Source organism: Martes martes (genome assembly GCF_963455335.1).
Source record: "Martes martes genome assembly, chromosome: 10".
Taxonomy (NCBI): domain Eukaryota; kingdom Metazoa; phylum Chordata; class Mammalia; order Carnivora; family Mustelidae; genus Martes; species Martes martes.
The window spans coordinates 34813196-34832128 of NC_137898.1; positions in this window are offsets into that span (position 1 = coordinate 34813196).

An 18933-nucleotide genomic window follows, 5' to 3' on the forward strand; every position below is an offset into this window, starting at 1 on the left:
AAATATAAATTATTCATTTTCTGTTCTTTGTCTACTACCCCCAGTAAGCCTCGTTTTGCAGAGGCAAACAGAGCACAGAGGAAGGTATCAGGACAAGTCTCTTGTACTATGCCCAGCTGAAGATCACTGCTTTCTAATGAGTGTGCATGCACAGCAGACTGCAAGCAGTCTGGATGGTAGCAAGAAGGGAAGACCGTCACTGGTCTGACTGACAGGCAGACCCACAAATTTGTCATGGCTCAGCATTTAATGAATGGGAAAAACACTTCAATCCTGTAGAGTTCAGTTTTATTAGCTATAAAAAGAAAGAAATCTAAGAGTATCTTCAAAGAGTTGGTTCTGGAAAAGCACACTACCAAGACTGGAATTCTCTCCCATCCAGCCAGCCTCCCTAGCTCCTGGGTCTCTCTTTAAGTAAGAGAAAATATCATTTAGAGAACTGTCTTCCCAAAAGAGCACTCTTCCCAGACCGTAACACTGGAGAGAGTGAAGAAATGAACTCTTGAAGAATGACTCCTGCCTGCAGAAGGATCTGCACCAGCAATGTCATCACTGCAGAAGGGTACAAGAAGGTGTCAAACCATGAAGATCATTTTCAACAGCAACGCCATTAGCTATGACAGATGAAACCTATGTAAAACTAGGTCCTGTTACCAGAGTGATCTTTTTTCCCAGTTTTCTATTCTCTTGCAGTTTAGAAGTAGGACTGGAATCCTTGGAATAAATAAGTAAAATTCTTGGACAAGTTGGTGAAGAGGATCATGCGTGTTTCATTTGACAATTCAGTTTCATTCAAGTCAGCCTCAAGTCTTCCACCTACTTTGAGACCATTGCTATAGTCCCGACTAGACCATTGCTATAGTCCCGACTCTGGCCTTCCACAGTTTCTTTCTAGTAGGTTTGGTCTCCCTCTACACCTTCCAAGGTCCCTGTTCAAATAAAGTGTTGTCCAGGTAAGTACAACTGCTAACTCATCTACAGACTTCTTGCTAAACCAGGTCCAGTTAAAAAATTACCTCTGGCTATCAATACAATCTAGTTGAATAAGACAGAGGGAGGGCATGAAAGACATCTGTCTCTTAGTCATCTGTATTACCAGCTAATTATGTTGCCTTTATGACCTCCATGTGTTAAATCTGAAGCACTCAGTCTGAGACACAGGAGGATCAACGATCAAATATTACCAATAGTGGGTGTAGGAGTTTGACATTGTATTGACACAACAAACCATCCTCCCTCATTTGACATGTTCAGGTAGAGCTCATCATTCATTGCCTAACCAAACCCCACATATCAGAAATATCTAGGTCAATAGCATTTTCAAGTCGAATATGAATTTTTCTTATAAAAAATGTGGTGCTTGCCTGAACTTTTACACCGTCTGCTCTTCTCTTGGCACAGGGCTTACCAGACTACATCATCTTTGAATGCCTATAGACTAGACCATAAATTTTGTCATAGCTTGATCTCTTAGTAACCTGCCATCTACCTTAAGCCTGTCAGGCCATTTGTGAATTTTCTCCCAGAAAAGCTGGATTTTGCCAGTTGGGTCACCCTCACCTATCTTTAGGAGTTTACTTTCTCAAGTACATGTATATACCCAGATTTATGAATATCTATTTCTACAATATTTTGAAGGGGGGCTTGCTCATATTTTTCAATTGTGGTCTTAGTGTTTGTTTTATAGAGGCCTTTGCAACCTCTAGTTCTCTTACTACTATCCCTAGAAGTGCTTTTAACATGTAATTGTAGGGAAAAAAGATGATATACTTTTTTTTTAAATAACATAAATTCATTCATTAAAATTAACCAAATGTAATTAAATCATACTTGTCCCACTACCTAACAGGAACATAAATATGCATTGTAGATTGTTAAATGTAATCAAATTTATTCTTTTGTTATTTTTTGGATTACAGAAAGAATAATAGAATGGCTGTAGAATTTCCAATGACTGAGGAAACAAGTTAGTGAGTATTTAGCACAAGAGGAATAATATAGGATGAGAAAAATAGCAATAAATATTTACAAATCAATCCCTAATCCCTAATAGAAAAGCATAGAAAAGTTTATTCATTCAATAAAAACTAAGTACATACATACATATATACATACATATGTGTATGTATATGTATGCATATGTACATGTGTGCATCACTACTGTGTGTGATAGTACCTACCCTAGAGCTCACTGCCATTGGAAAGGACAGATAGGGAAACAAGCAACATACTAGAAGGCTCCAAGAGTCTTCCACAGAAAGAGTGGAGGCACTGAAGAGAAGATGTTAATTTTGCCTTGGGGTATGGGGATGGGGAAAAGAAAAGGGTGTGGTATTAAAACTCCAGAGAGGGGCACCTGGGTGGCTCAGTGGGTTAAAGCCTCACCTTCGGCTCGGGTCATGATCCCAGGATCCTGGGATGGAGCCCCGCATAGGGCTCTCCACTCAGCAGGGAGCCTGCTTCCTCCTCTCTCTCTGCCTGCCTCTCTGCCTATTTGTGATCTCTGTCTGTCAAATAAATAAATAAAATCTTTAAAAAAAAAAAAAACTCCAGAGAAAGTGGTGCAGAGTAGTCTTGAACAAGACATTAATTTTCATAAAGCAGATGAAGATGGAAGGCAAATACTCTGCCAGGTTATAGTCTGCAGGGGGTTCATCAGCAATAGATGAGTGGGAAGGTCAGTCAAAGAACAAGATAAGCTTAACAAGGCAAAGGTGAAGTTGCAGAGAATCATTAATGCCAATCTTTGCCTTTTGTGAAGAACCTTGTATTCCATTCTTGAGTAACATCCTGGGTCCTAACTCTGAATGGTCCACTGTTGCAGCTCCAAATTCCATGGTGAGACAGATCCTGGGACCTTCTCTGATCTCCAAGAGGAAAATAGCTGTGATCACTCATACCATGAACATGTCCAAGTCTACCATAAATGCAGGAGCAGAGCAGGGCAGCACGTCTGCCTGCTATTGGTCATTACAAACAAGACGGGTTAAAGATGTAATAAGTATTCCTTGACTGATGGGCAGGAAGACACCATCATAAGATTCGCTCGCACTAGAAACAGGAAGTCCTAATTAGCCAGGACTGGTTAATATGTAGCACTTATGACACTGCAATTTCAAACAGCATTTCCACAGGGAATTAGTTTCATGACTCTTCTTGGTGGTACATTATTATTTTCCAGGCACTCCTGGGAAAAATTAAACTTCAAGACCAATATTCTCTCCAAAAAAATCTATTACAGCGTTAAATGGAAAGCAATTCCTAGGTGATCCATGCATTGAAAACTAATCTATAGTAACATGTAGACAGGAATCGCAGAGCCATCTCAGGGCATCTTATCTCATCTCATTGAATGCCAATCACATCACCTTCATCCACTAGCACTATATGCTTTTCCTGGAGGAATTTCAGTCTATGGGCTCCTTCCTAATTTAGATCGTGGAGCATCTTTGTTAGTTTGTCTGCCTGCTTCATTCATTTATTTCCCCACATTTACTGAAAACGTATGATGTGCTAGGCTCTGTGACAACCAGGTAAACAAATCTAGAGATGGCCCTCTTAAAGCTCAAAGTCTGAAGGGAAAAATAGATCTTTAAGTAAGAATTTTACATTTCCTGCTGAATGCTCAATCTCCAGACTTTTCTACGGCCATTTCTTGTTCATTCTTTTTCTTTCAACCACAAGGAGAACCTATTTCATTTTGCTGGTGCCTACAATATCTTCTCTCCTCTTTACTATTTCTGTAATATTTTCTTTGCTTTTTGGAAATTATATCCAATCTCTCCTTGATATTTTCTCTCCAGCTAGTCCTCTAAGGGCCTTTTACTATGTTACTTTTTAAATTATCATTATAGACCTGATATAGACAGCTTTCAAGAACTTAACCTAAGAAAGACCTGGGAGGTCAAGGGACAGAAGTGGGCAGGATGGGGGATACTTTTAATACTTGGATCAGCCTGCAACATTATAATCCCAGGCTTTACTGAAGATGTTAGAGGTTAAACAAAAATCTCTAAAGAGAAGGACACAACGCTATAATAATCACATTTTCTAGTTTCTATAATTGATTCTTTAACATTTTGAGGCTTTGCTGACTGTGGAGGGATTGCCCCTCCCAGGGTTAGCCAATTCTTAAACTCTTAAACACAGTAAAAGACGTGCCTTCAAGCAAGCCTTTTTTTTTTTTTTAATTTATTTGACAGAGGGAGAGAGATCACAAGTAGGCAGAGAGGCAGGCAGAGAGAGAGGGGGAAGCAGGCTCCCTGCTGAGCAGAGCCCAATGTGGGGCTCGATCCCAGGACCCCGGGATCATGACCCGAGCTGAAGGCAGAGGCTTTAACCCACTGAGCCACCCAGGCACCCCAAGCAAGCCTTTTATAAATAAACCAACCAATCCAGCACCCACACTCCCACTACCTTCTTTATCAAGCTCACACTCAGCCACCGTCCTCTTGCTCTACTCTTCCCAAAGCCAGATCACAGTCACCTAGGCCCAGCTCTTACAATCCAGAGCCCATGAAAACTATCCAAACTAGCCAATCCTAAACTTATTTACCCTGCCTTGCCCATTCCTTCCCACAGAAACCGCAATAAAGGCTCTTACCCACATTGTCCCCCACTCCCTCTGCCTCCTGACCTGCCCTGGTACTTTCCCATAGGGACTCATGATTTGGCATGCACCCTCCTCTTGGATCTGTGAATATAACAAGTTATCTTTTCAGGGGAATTGGTCTCCTATTTTTGGCCTTGCCATAATTGCATTACAATAAAATCTACATTAAAAAAAAGATTCTTGAACTGAGATGATTTTCTTAGACTTTTTCAACTGGGGATGACCCAGAGTTTTCCATAGCCCTTGGGCTTCCTCTAAAAGAACATAAGTCGTCAGTTTGCCTTGTAAGAATGGGTTTTATGGTGGCCATGTACCTCTCAGGTCTCTTAGTCTCATGATGGACTGCTGGTCCAGATATGCACCCCATTCCATCACTTTATTTGCATTGAGGCCATACTTCCCATGTGCTACCCCCAACTACTGACTGAGAAATGAACAAAACAGGGACATTAAGGCAGGCACATTCCTAGGAGATAAAGGACTCCTCTAATGGGCAACTTTGGCTTGAGGACTCCCTGATTATGTTGCCTTTCATTCAGACTACACTGTAGTCTGAGATCCTTCCCCCACTTTCCTACCTTCCCCCTCTCCTTCACCCAGGGTCAAACCTGCATCATGTTCTGCCAATTTAACCAGCCTTTCCTGACTCTCTTCCCATTTTCTCTCAGTTGTTTCTCTTAGTCAAATTCTTATTCATTTAATTCTGCATTGATGTCTGTTTCTCAGAGGAACTAAAATAACACAAGTATCAGACCAATAAGAATTGGAATGATTCCAAAACAGCCCATCTCTGTCTGCTTACCATGAAGAGATGAAAAAATCAGTGCTAGAAACTGGGGATTCATTCAGCTCCATTAGAGAGTCAATCAATTATTAGCTTGGAGTTAATTAAGTCCTAGTCAAGAAGGCATTCAAAATCTCCCACATGTATGACTTTTTCTTTCTTGGGAACAAACTGAGACTCCTGTGTTACAGTCTATTCTTAATGCTGAGGTCTTTTAGGAGAATGAAAAGAGAGATAAAAATAAAGAAAAGGAAAAAAAGGAAATAGTAACTCTAACAAGGTAAAAAAAAAAAAAAAGGCATAATGCTGTCCAGGTGGCCCAAGGATTTAATTTCCACTGTCAACATTGAGTGATGGGCTCAGAATCCAATGACCCAGCGCTTAGGCTCTGACCCATACATTTTTAATAATGGCAGGTGTCCCAGACATACCTTTTATTTCCCCAGGCCAAATTCCTGCAGCCACCATCAGGTAGGAGGCTGCCCGTTTGAGATTATATCAACATGAAATTTATTTCCTGACCAAGAATAGTGTATACCAGATAAACCAAACCCCAGCAAAGGCTTCAGCTTCCTTCTAGTCTTCCCACCCACTATTCCTCCTATTGAGGTCACCATTTTAATAAATTGTATTATTATTTATAAGGTAGGTGGCAATGCATTATTATTTCACCCTTCTACCTTGGTCACAGGTGACTGATGCAGGGGAGGACAGCTTTTCCAAGGTCAGCCAATAAGTAGGCCAACTGGAAGGTTATGAGTTGTGCCCACGAGGATGAGAGTGATAAACCATATCAAATCAGATCTAACTCTGAACTTTGAATCTGAGAGGGGGAGTGGTTTAAATCTGGAGGAAACGTTTAAAAAGCAGCAGATTATGCATGAAAAGATGGGTCAGGAAATGGTGGCATCTCAGCCTGGGGAAGAACCAAAAGTAAGTAAGCCTGTAGAACTGTACAAAGAGCCAAAGACATCTTGGTTCCCAAACTACTTTTCCATGCAGCCTGGGTGTGTGACAATTCCCATATTCCCTTGAGGCCTTAGCATAGTAATAATTAACTCTTACATGTAACACTCATTCCTACACTTATGGATTCAGAGTGAGACTCTGTTCCTTGAGAGGAAAAAAAAAAAAAAAGAAAGAAAGTCAAACAGACTACACTTATCTGGGGAGGAAAAACTGTTAAAAAAAATAAGAAAAACGACATTTCAGTGCTCTATCCTGTAGATTATGATTCAGGAGATCTGAAGTGGAAGATGAAACATACATACTTTTTATAGGCTTCCACATCATAATGACAATAAGCCACATCTAAATGCTATTGACCCAACACAATGACTAGTCAAGTCAGACTCCACAAATAAAAGATTCATCAGAAAAGTATACACCAAAAAAAAAAAAAAAAGAAAGAAAGAGAAAAAAGAAAAGTATACACAATGGAGGAGTGGAAGGCTGCATGCCTCCTGCTCCCCTAAGTAAATGAACAGCAACCTATTTGTCATAAGTGTCTTCTTTAATAATTTGGTGGTTTGAGTTGTTACACACAGAATGGGATTCCTAGAAAAAGGTGACACTATCACAAAAATCAAAGGAAGGACTCATTTTCCAGCAAGTATAAGAATACTGTGAAGACAACTGTACAGATTATTCAAAAGGGGGACAGTCACAGAAAAGGTAAAGTCTGTCTCATCACTGAAAGCTCGTGTGCAAACTTTAAGTAGATCTAATCATCTGAGGCTCAGTGTACAAATTAGACAATTAAGGGGCCTGAGATTAGATAGATGTAAATTCAAATTTCAACTCTGCTCTCTATATACAAGACGTATGACTGTGGGCAATCTGCTTAAGCTCTCTCGGCTTCTGTTTCCTCACCTAAAAAGTAAGAATAGTACTAGGATCTTTGTCAGAGTGCTTGTTTTGAAAAATAAAAGGGTTGAGTTATATAAAGCATTTAAACAGTAGCCAGCACGTATTAAGTGCTCATTAAATAATGTTTTGCTACTGCTGTTGTCATTATTGCTCATGCACCCTAGCATGTATAGTTAATAGAAGCACTTCTTGCATTCGAGGTACTTGTCCTAAGGCTCCTTCCCGTCCTGCTTCTCTCTTGGTTCCATATCCTTTCATCTTGTTCTTAGCCCTGTTGGACTAGATGTTTCTCTCTGATACCTCTGGGATTCTGACTTTAGAATTCCCTCATGGAATCTGCTTTAGATGGACCCCAACTAATTTCCTTAGCCTTGTGATAGCCCAGGGAGAATACCTCAACCAGTATGCCTCTGGAAATCTAACACCAATGTGGTTCATATGAGCCCCTATAAAATTGAGATTCTAAAACTGGGTAAATTACAGTTTTATCAGCTGATTGATAACTACTTTATTAAATGCTCAAAAGCAATTAATCCCCCAAACTGGTGTCTATCAATGGTGAGCTCCCAGGCATGCCATGATTCTCAAGCTTCAAATATCTGATATAAATAAGGTAGTAAATGCTTATAAACAAATCTATGATCAAGTTCTAACCAAAAACTCTATTGTTAATTATGGGGACCATTTCTGTTATTCATTGTCTCAAGTTAAATTGTTTTACTTTTTTTTGGGGTTTTTTTTTTCCATTTTTGTTTTGTTTTGTTTTGTTTTTACTGGAGAAACTGTACTTCTAAAAGGCCATATTTTCTCAAAGTTTCTATTGCAAGCCTATGACTAGCAGGAATCCCAGCTGGACATTCAGTCTCTTTCAACATTAGTCTTTTTCACCAGATTTGATCTGCCTCTCCTGAGCTCAAACTTACGTCATTCAGAAAAATCATTCAAATAGCTTTTGCCTCAAAGTGTTTCATTCAGAGGTTTCCCCCTCCCCACCCCGGCCCCACAGAGAATGAGATTTGCTCTGATTAGCATAGAATCTAGCCAGTTCTTTTCCTATGATCAAGGACAATTTTTCCCACCTGCATTGGGAGGTTTTTAATCTACCAGCTGGAAACATTTTTTCTGAAAACAACAATGTTAAAGTCTACAAAGGTGGGGGGGGTTATAAAGAAATATCTAGCACTGCCTCAGAGAAGCTTATGTTGTATCCAGACCTTGATTTAGAATGTGTTGTGTTCTGCTCCAGAGATAACAAAAGCTTTGGCTGAAAAGCAACCCCTCATGATGGGGGAGCTGTAAAGCCGTTACCCTAGGTGAAGTGAAGTGAAGGCTACAATTAGAAGCATACAAAGCACAGAAGTTCTTTCAACCATTTGTGCTCAAACCTTGCATCACAACTCAAAGTAATGATTAATTTTTCTACTGAGTCAGACTACAAAGAGGAAATTTTCCTGAGCATAAAAATGAAATTTTTTTTTGCTAACAGCTTGTCTTTAAAGATGTCCCACATCTTCCAGTATTCATGCCCTGTGAGATTCCTTCCCCTTGAATCTGGGTTGGGAATTCGATTCCTGAAACAAATAAGTGAAAATGCTGAGACTGGGTCAGAATAAGCCTTGCAGTATCTGCCTTGGTCTCTGCTATGCATATGCTGGAGAAGCAAGCCTTGAGTAACAAGTCTGACTTGTGAGTGAAAAAGCCATCTGGGATGTCCAGCTCTGTGGGGTCTTCTGATGCCTCTAACCCTGGTGACATCTGACAGCAATACATGAGAGGAACCAAGCTAGAACTACACAGCTGAGCTCATTCGATGGACAAAAACATGAGCAACAATAATAAATTGCCATTTGAAGTCACTAGGATTAGGGCAGCGGTAGGGGTAGGTAGTTACACTATGGGAAATAACAAGAAAAACATTCTAAAAACTTAGGGGTACTAACTCCAAAGGTTACGTAAAATCAGCCCTGTGTTATATATGAATTTTTAGTTGGAAATGTGAGAAAAACATACTAACTTAAACAACAAAATGGGGAGTGATTGGTTCAGGTAACTGAAAACCTTAGTCATGGGTAATTCTGGCCATAACTAGATCTCAGTCCTCAAATGATGTAGTAGGAAACTGAGTGCATCCCTTCACCCTCTGCTCTTCAGCTGGCTCAACTCTCAAGCAGGGTCTTGCCTTAGCCACCAATGGCACTATGTTTGAGGCCTAACCTTCGGAAGCCCTATGGGAAAGAGCTTTTCTTTCTGGATGCTTCCAATAAATATACAGTATTGCTGGAGACTGGCCTAGTTTGGGCCACAAGCCCATTCCTCCAGCCAGAGATGAAATCAAGACTTTTTTCATAAACAGAGACTAAGAGTGAAGGAGGGAGACCCTGAACAAATGAAGTGCTCATGTTAATGAGGCGATGACTTCAGGTTTAGTGGCAGGAATCCAAAATTTAAAACATATTTGAAAATCAGCTCATTTCTTTCTCACAGACAAGTTCAAGCAATGAAGCACCTTGCTTCCTTGAAGACATCGGGAGCCCAGGATTCTGTTATCCTAGTGCTTTGCTATTATTAATACAGGTTCCATCTCTTAACTTAAAATGGCTGCTGTAACTCTGTCCACCATGCTCATGTTCCCCCGAGTAGGGAAGGGGAATACACAACGGTCACACATTGAACTTCTGTTCACATCCACTTCACTAAAACTGTGTCACTTGGCCATGCCCAGCTACAAGAGTCAGGAAATGTAGTCTTTATTGATGGCCTTATGCTTAACTAAAATTCTTCTTACAACCTAAGATTTCTGGGAGACAACTAGTAGTCCCTAACATACACAGTTACCAGTAGAAAAGAGAATGAGCACTGAGTAGGAAAACAAAACCATTCACTGCATGCACCTGGATGGAATTTTTATGATTCTAAGGTATTTTTACAATATGGGATTGTTTTTTCCTTAAAAATTATTAGCAGTGGCATTACTAGTATTAATGGTCCTCTATGTCTCTAATTAGAAAGATGACATGTGATTTGGGGTATTTTTTAATTTGTTTTCTTTTGTTGTTTTTATTATTTTTTGAAGTTTGTACCTGAAATTTTTTTAATTAAAAAAAAAGTACACCACTTTCCTTGGCAGGCTATCCCCTCTTTAGAACATCTAATTGTTGATTTTTTTTTCCATGAAAAACTTCTCTTTGCAGTTGCATAGCTTGTTTTATCACCACTAAAATATAAAGATAGCTGAAAATTAGAGCCTGACAATTTTGAATTGCTATGAAAGTAACAGCTAAACCATGTTTTTTAGATAAATATTAAAAGCTACCTACTCACATCTAAGGAGACAAAAAATAAATAAAAATAAAGAATACAAGGTAAGTTACAATATGTTCATGAGACACTCAAAATTAGCAAATGTTGTATTTTAATAGAGGCTACAGATCTTTTCTCTTTTTTTAGAAAATATTACAAACAAAATTGAAATTCCTTATTCCATTCCCCTGTCTCATTCTTCTCCCTTCCTCCCTTGATGCATCCCACTTCATAAATTTTGTGTGCCTCAATACACATTATAATACTTTCTCTAATAATAATAATCATGATAGCAAACATAGTGCTTACTCTGTATGGACATTCATATAAGAGTTCTATAAATATTTAATCATCATAATAACCAAAAGGTAAGTATAATAATAATTATTATTATCTTCGTTTTACAGATGGAAAATTAAAATCACAGAGAGATTTAAAAATAACTTTCCCAAGGTCATACACCAATAGCGGTAGAGCCAGTAATCAACTCCATGCAAGCTGACTCTGGATGGAGTACATGCTTTTAGAAGTACTAATACAAAATGGCCACATGCCTCAAGAAAAATAAGTGATATTGTTTTGTGCAAGCCTTTTTTCCAACTTCAATAAATGTTACCATCTATAGCTCTTTGCAACATAACATCTCCATGAAACATTTTTTATATTCTTATTAACATATATAGACATGGTATATTCATTTTAACTGCTATGCAATATTCCTTTGTATATCCAAAACACAATTACATATTTCTCTATTTTTTTAAATGTTTCCAAAAAGTTGCTGTCTGACAAGGTACTAATAGGTTAAATGAACATTACATTTTTATTTTTTTTAAAGAGAAGATTCAGTATATGTCATATATCTTCAAGGCACATGTGTTGTTGAAAAACTAATTTCAAAACAAATGAATTGAAGGAAAAATATTTCCCACACTCGTCCAAAAAAAAAAAAAAAAGGCAAAGCAAAAACAACCCACACTGATTGGAAATATCATGTCTAGACAACAGACACTTTGACTCTCTGTCCTGGAAGTTGGGACCAATCCAAGGCAGTGAATTATTCTCAACCAAATCAGAAGCACCTTGCTATAGACTAGAAGAATATTTTACAGAGTAACAAGTTAAAAGACCATAATTGGTAACTATGCTGTTATTTTTATTGTAATACCAATAAAATTTAACAAATATTTATTAAGTGTACATAATACATTAGACTCTCTCTTAGCAGTATAAAATAAACTCTGCCCCCAAATTTAGTGGTGGAATGTAAAGGACAAAGAAAAAAATAATGCACAGAATAAAGGTGTCCCTTGAGAATGTGCTTAATTCAAAGCAAAATTTTTCAAGGTATAGCTATATAGAGCAAAGTTTCCCAAAGTATCTTTCATGAAAGTGAAGAAAATTTTTAACAAAAGAAGGGGACACTTCTTGGTCAAAAAACTTTGGGGGATACTGAAACAAGTAAAGTTTTAACACATTTTCTCTTTGCATAGATATAAGTTTTAAATATGGAAAATATTTTAAAGATTCAAAAAAAAAAAAAACGCTTTTCTTCTACCCAAGAAGGGGATCCAATAATTTTGAATTCAGGAATTTGGTAAGTCCATGTTAATTCAATTGGTAGTGAGACAAATCGGGTATAAATATCACATTAGAAGCTGGAGACTCCAAGGTAGAAGCCACGTATCAGAAACTGCCCCTACTAAATAGTGCTTAAAATATTATTGCTAAAAAGATATGCCACATACCACTAGAAATATAAGATCCCTCACACATACACCCATCCATTCCTAACTAAACTACTAAACCCATAAGCTGGATAAATTTGGAAAATAATGTTTACTATATCTTTCTCTAAAAATTTTTAAACAGATCCTGGAAGTTTCAAAGGGTTGCATTATGTTTGTAAAGTGGCAGAAATTAAAATCAACTCTTAATCTGATTTTCCCCAAAACTGCCCTTTGCCTCTGACACATTAAAATTGAGCTTGGTTTCAACTCTTGGTTTCAACTCAGGTCATGATCTCAGGGTTGTGACATCAAGCCCCATGTGGGGCTCCCTGCTCAGAAGAGAGTCTGTTCCTCTCCCTCTGCTCCTCCTCCGCTTTCTCTCACTCTCTCTCTCTAAAAATAAGTTAATTAATAAAATGTTTTAAAAAATAGACCTTCAACTGGGAGTGCCAGTTGGGATTCAATCTTTCATTCAAGCACGAAACACTAATTGATCAAAAGATATTAAGGTATGAAGAAGGTACATGAGGTGGATCCCTGGAATGTTATAGAATGATATGCAAATTGTGTGCTAAGACTGTAGCCAATAGGAACACCCTTATCACGAATTTCCTTTGCTCACTGTGGAATTCAAGGAGTTGTTTGCAAAGGTCCATAACAATCCTCTCTCACCCTCCAGAAAACCTACACAAGGGGCATTCAGAGAAATATCAGTATTTCAGCAATTATTCCTGAATATATTATTAAATAATAAATACTTTCTATATAAATAGAATTTCTTCACAGGTTTATGGACAATCTCTTAGTCTCTTAAGATGACACACACTAGGCTAAGACAATGTTATATCAACATTTATTTGATAAACCAGCTAAACTAGGTGTCCTGACATGATTCACTGTCCCAAATTTGGCATGTTTGTAGCTGTTCTGGGAAACAAGATTGTTTTTTCATGGATGCGCGGCAATAGTTTTGATCGTGCCTCTTCATTTCCTTTCCCATTGTGTTTTTAATACTGATTCCCTGGTGTTCTTTCCCAGGAGTTACCCTCAACCCATGAGGAACTATCTCAATGAAAAATTTTATAATGGGGGAAAAAATCCTAATAAAATATGTTGTTCAATCTCCTTATTTTATATAGTATGAAATTAAGATGAAGAAAAGGGCAAGGACTTGTCCAAAATATCCACAGCCAATTTGAGTCAGGGATAGGACTGGAAAGCATGTCATTTGTATCAGTGTGAAGATGCACAGGGATATTAGAGCATGAGGTTGAAATGTCTGGGATGTCATTTAAGTTTTATGTTGAGATTTTTCAAGTTCAAGCATTTAAGGGGGAGGTTCATGTACCATTTGCAAATCAGGCAGTCCTATAGTACAAAGACCATTTCCATTTATTCAGAATGATGAAGTGCAAAAAATAAGTATATACATTTTGGAAGGGAAATTCACATCACTGGTTCCTCTTCTTTTAAGTCACAGCTAGGGGCACCTGGGTGGCTCAGTGGGTTAAAGCCTCTGCCTTCGGCTCTGGTCATAGTCCCAGGATCCTGGGATCAAGCCCTGCATCAGGCTCTCTGCTTGGCGGGGAGCCTGCTTCCCCCTCTCTCCCTGCCTGCCTCTCGGCCTACTTGTGATCTTTGTCTGTCAAATAAATAAATAAAATCTTTAAAAAAAATAAGTCGCAGCTAAAATGTCACCACCTCAAAGACCCCTTCTTGGACATGCTACTAAGATACTTCCTATGGCTCTATACCATCTTGCACCCAGAACATTGATTTATTTGCTTGCTTATTTTTGCTTCCCCTGGCCACCACCCCCTGCACTGAAGCATGCAACTCTTCTGGTCTATCCTTACACCATCATGTACCTGGTGCCTAATTAGCATCTGGTTCAGAGACCACACTCAGTATTTGACTGGGTGTAGCCAAATCCAGACAGCAAATGAGAGGAGAGGGGACAATATAGCTACAGATCCTCTGTGATTTCTATGAGTGATGCAAGAGGAGCATTGAGGACTTTCAGACAAAAAGGCAAAGACCTAACGGAACGTGAGCAGTTGAGAAGAGGTTAGATTGGAAGGCTCTCAAGGAGGATTAGACATGGCAGAGTGAAGTGGTGGTGGGCAGAGGGGCAGTCATGAACATCCTGTTGGAAACCAGTGAGCTGAGCTCTTCCTGAGGCATTTGAGTACCAGTTGCCTACAGGGGTGTTATGCAGCTTGATCTTCATATAGCATGAGAATAAAAGTGTTCCTGAAACACCAAAATTCTCTTCTCAAATCTTTATGTTCCCTCTAGCCAGGCCCCTCATTCCCACCCTCCTACTCCCTGTCATTACTGCATGAGCCCACTGTGACCAAAAGAAGAAGTCTGGAGGGTCAACATGCATCCAGCCATATTGTGACTTCCCCATAGTGCCTCTTCCATCAGCTGCTCTCTGCATAACTGGAAAAAAACAACTGGTGCTGGTGATCATTTAAAAAGTTACCTAGGTAGATCCTTAAAGGCTGCATGCCAGTTTGAGAAAGGGAAATTTCAGGCCAGGCGATCAGGGGGGAAAAAAAACCTCATGTATACTTTCCCCCAAGAAGGATTTAAGGTTTTAAAAGCATTCCCCAGGGCAGAAAGTACATCAGCTGGGGTAGTTTCTGCAACCCCTCCTCCCCAGCAGACTAAACTCCAGGCATCCTGCCTAGACACAAGCCTCAGCTTCGTCAGCATCTGAACCACTGAGCATAGACATTCCTATTTTACCCACCTCCACCTGCATTTCTTCCCCAAACCAGCTCCTAAAAGGATAAACTAAATCTACGGCAGAAACGTAAGGTAACAATCTGCAAATAGCTGAGGGTGAATGAGGCTTTGGAGTTGCTGCAAATACATAGACAACTGGGCGCCATATAAATGTAAGGAGAGAGCCACAGCACCTTAGCTGGATGGAAAGAGTGAGGTTGGGGGCTGAGACTGGCTTTGGAACACAGAATTACCTAGTTACTGGACACAATTAACCTCCAAGGCTTTCTAGCCCATTCTGGGAACTTCACTAATATATACCAGTAATATATACCCCATACCACTAACATATACCACACCTTCACTAATATATACCACACAGTATATATATATATATACTAATATATGCCAAATATAAATATACACACATATATATAATATAATATATATACTATTAATGAATATATTCACTAATATATATTGGGCTGAATGCAGTGTGCTCAAGGTCTCTGTACTTGTCTTATTAAGGATGCCTGGTGGGTTAGGCCGATATTCAAGTAAAGAGGACTCTTTTCTCCATTTGAGGGACCCATCCTGTTTCCAGACTCTTTATTAAACTGAATTTGTTTTTTTCTGTGTGTTTATCTTAGAAAGAGGTTTTAGTGGAAACCTATTGCCAGACGCCTTCTTTTAGAAACAGTCTTCCAATCTTCTCATCCCCAACTGCTTTCTGCAGGAACTTACATACTTCAACCTGCCCTCTGACACTGGCCATGGTTGACTGGTCCAGGTATAGACACCAGACCCAGACAGCGCCAATGTTGTGGACCTAGCTGTTCTCAAGGCCCAGCCATATTCATATTCCTGGGTTCCTTAAGATACTACCTTTTCATCTAATCTAGCTAAAGTTGATTTTCTGTCCCTCACATAGATTTTCTGTCCCTCCCTCACTCTAATTAACACAGGAAAGAAGGGAGAGATGGAACTAACATATATCTTTCATGTAATTATAATAATGAGTAAAGATGTTTGAAAACAGTGGTTCCTAGGGGCGCCTGGGTGGCTCAGTGGGTTGAAGCCTCTGCCTTCGGCTCAGGTCGTGATCCCGGGGTCCTGGGATCGAGCCCCACATCGGACTCTATGCTCAGCATGGAGCCTGCCTCCTCCTCTCTCTGCTTGCCTCTCTGCCTGCTTGTGATCTCTGTCTGTCAAATAAATAAATAAAATCTTTAAAAAAAAAAAAACAGTGGTTCCCAAGTGGGGCTAATTTTGCCTTCTTAGGGGACATTTGGCAATGTCTAGAGATATTGCAAGTGTGTACGTGTGTGTGTGTATGCATGTGTGGGTGTCACAAGCGTGGGGTGTGGGTGCTACTGGCTTGTGATGGGTAGAGGCATGGGTTGCTGCTGAGCATCTTACAATGCACAAGACAGACTCCACAACAAAGAATTATCCAGGCCAAAGTGTTAATGGGACTATTGCTGAGAAACCTTAGTCTAAAGAAAGTCATTCATTCTATCAGTTTTCCTTTTATTTATTCAACCAACATTTATGAACCATTTGTAATATTTTAAGCACTAGGGGCACCTGGGTGGCTCAGTGTGTTAAAGCCTCTGCCTTCAGCTCAGGTCATGATCCCAGGGTCCTGGGATCGAGCCCCACATTGGGCTTTCTGCTCGGCAGGGAGCCTGCTTCCCCCTCTCTCTGCCTGCCTCTCTGCCTACTTGTAATCTCTATCTGTCATATGAATAAATAAAAATCTTAAAAAAAAAAAGATCTTACATGCTGTGACTGGTGGGAGAAGGGGTAGAGTTGCTTACACTTTAAAAAATATATATATTTTAAGCACTAAGTAGCTACTTAGGCTTGGACAGATATGGCCAAATAATTGATCTTGAGTAGCTCACTGTCTAAAGGAAAAAACAGACAAACTGACCAATAATTACAGTACAGTGGGGCAAGTATGCAATATTGGAGGTATGCATAGTGGACTGAGACATCTCAGTAGTAGAGCTTGGGAGAGGATCAAAGAAGCTTTCCTGAAGAGATGATGACTGAGCTGAGTTCTATAGGGTATGTAGTGTTGGATGAGACAGAGGAAAGGAGGAGGAGAGAGAAAAGTTTTCCATTTACAGAAACACAGGTAGTTGCTCAAACACCAATTTATCCATCCAGTTAGCATTTACACATCCCATAAATATTGACTGAGAAAGGAAGTATGAATAGTGATTAAGAATACAGACTCTGGATCTAGACTTTTCTGGCTTCAACTCTCAGTTCTGCTACTTCTCAGCTGTGTGATCTTGAGCAAGTTACTTAAACTCCCTATGACTCCACTTCCTCATCTGTAAAGTATGGATAATTATAAGAATCTTCCTTCTGGGATTATTGTGTGCAATAGTGTTTACTATTATTATCTTTGTTATTCCATGCCAGACACTTTCTAGGTGCTGGAGATAAAAAGGTGAATAACATAGGCATGATCCCTGTCCTCATAAAGCATATAGCCTACTGGGAGATATGTAGGTGAGACAAAGGGAGAAGTATGTAGTACTAACAAATTATAGAGAAAGGAGAGCTATATTAATAAACAGAGACTAGATTAAGTCAAGGCACCAAACAACTCCCAAATCATAGGGGTTTATAACACCAAATTGGTACTTAATATTTCTGCTAGATGGCAAGTTTTCTCAATCAGGGATCCAAATGTACAGAACATCCAACCCTGGAGTTTGGCAGTTGCCTTGAGAGATAAATGGGGTATAGCTAATCACACACTGGCTCCTAAGGGTTCCTGCCAGGTTGTAACACATACTACTTCTGATTACATTTCACTGGCCAGAGAAAGACCCATGATCGCAGCATACTTCAAGATGGTAGGAATATGCAATCCAACCAGGTGCCCAAAGGGAGGAGAATGAGAGCATTTGCAAGTTGCCTTAATGGTGGTCACAACCTAGCATCACAGGGTTGGAGGAACTTCCTTTAGGAAGTGACATTCTAGCTGAAAGCTCTTAGTCAAATGGGAATTAACCAGGTACGAGATGGGATGGAGTGATTCCAATCACAGTGTTGAGAAAACTGGCTAGTCAGAGTCCAAAAGTGAGGCAGCAAGAGAGAAGGCTGAGAGGTTGTCAGGCCAGACTGCGCAGGACATAGCCCATATATATCAAGAATATGTTTGAGAATTAGATATGTATTTTAGGAGATAGTTCTGATTGTGATATATATAATGGACCAAAACAACTAGAGAAAATGTGGAGATACCAGTTAGGAGACTCTTGCTGTGATATAGTATGAGACAGGGGAAATGCAGGTCAGGAGCGAGAAATACACAAATCAAAAAAGCATCCCAGTGAGGGCAGGGGGAACAAGGATGCTTGTCAGGTTTCTGATTTGGCAACCTGCAGATGGTGGTACTATTCACTAAAGGGAAAAAATAGTATGAAAGGAAAGATGAAGGGTTTAGCCTTAGAGAGATTAAGATGAGAGGCTTCTAAGTTATCCAAATGGAGGTGTCTCATAAGCCAATTTATAGGTGTGGAGCTCAGAAGAGAGGCTCATTGAGTAAGAATAATAGATTTGGGAGTCACCAGTATATGGAATTTAATTGAAGATAAAGGAGTTAATTGTTCAGTAAGAATGTGCAGAGTAAAAAGAGAAGAAGGCATAGGACCTCTAAAGAAGACCAACATTTAAAGGACAAGAAGGAGAAGAAGGTCTCAGGGAGGAGACTGAGAAAGATGGCTGGAGTACAGGGAGGAGAAGAACCAACAGGAGAGACCAGTACCGAGGGAGTAAAAAGAAGAGAGTGTTTCAGAGGGGAATAGTCATTAGTGTCCATGTTGCTGAAAGATTTGGATAAGAACAGAATATGGACAATTTCTGATTTTAAAAAATGCCAA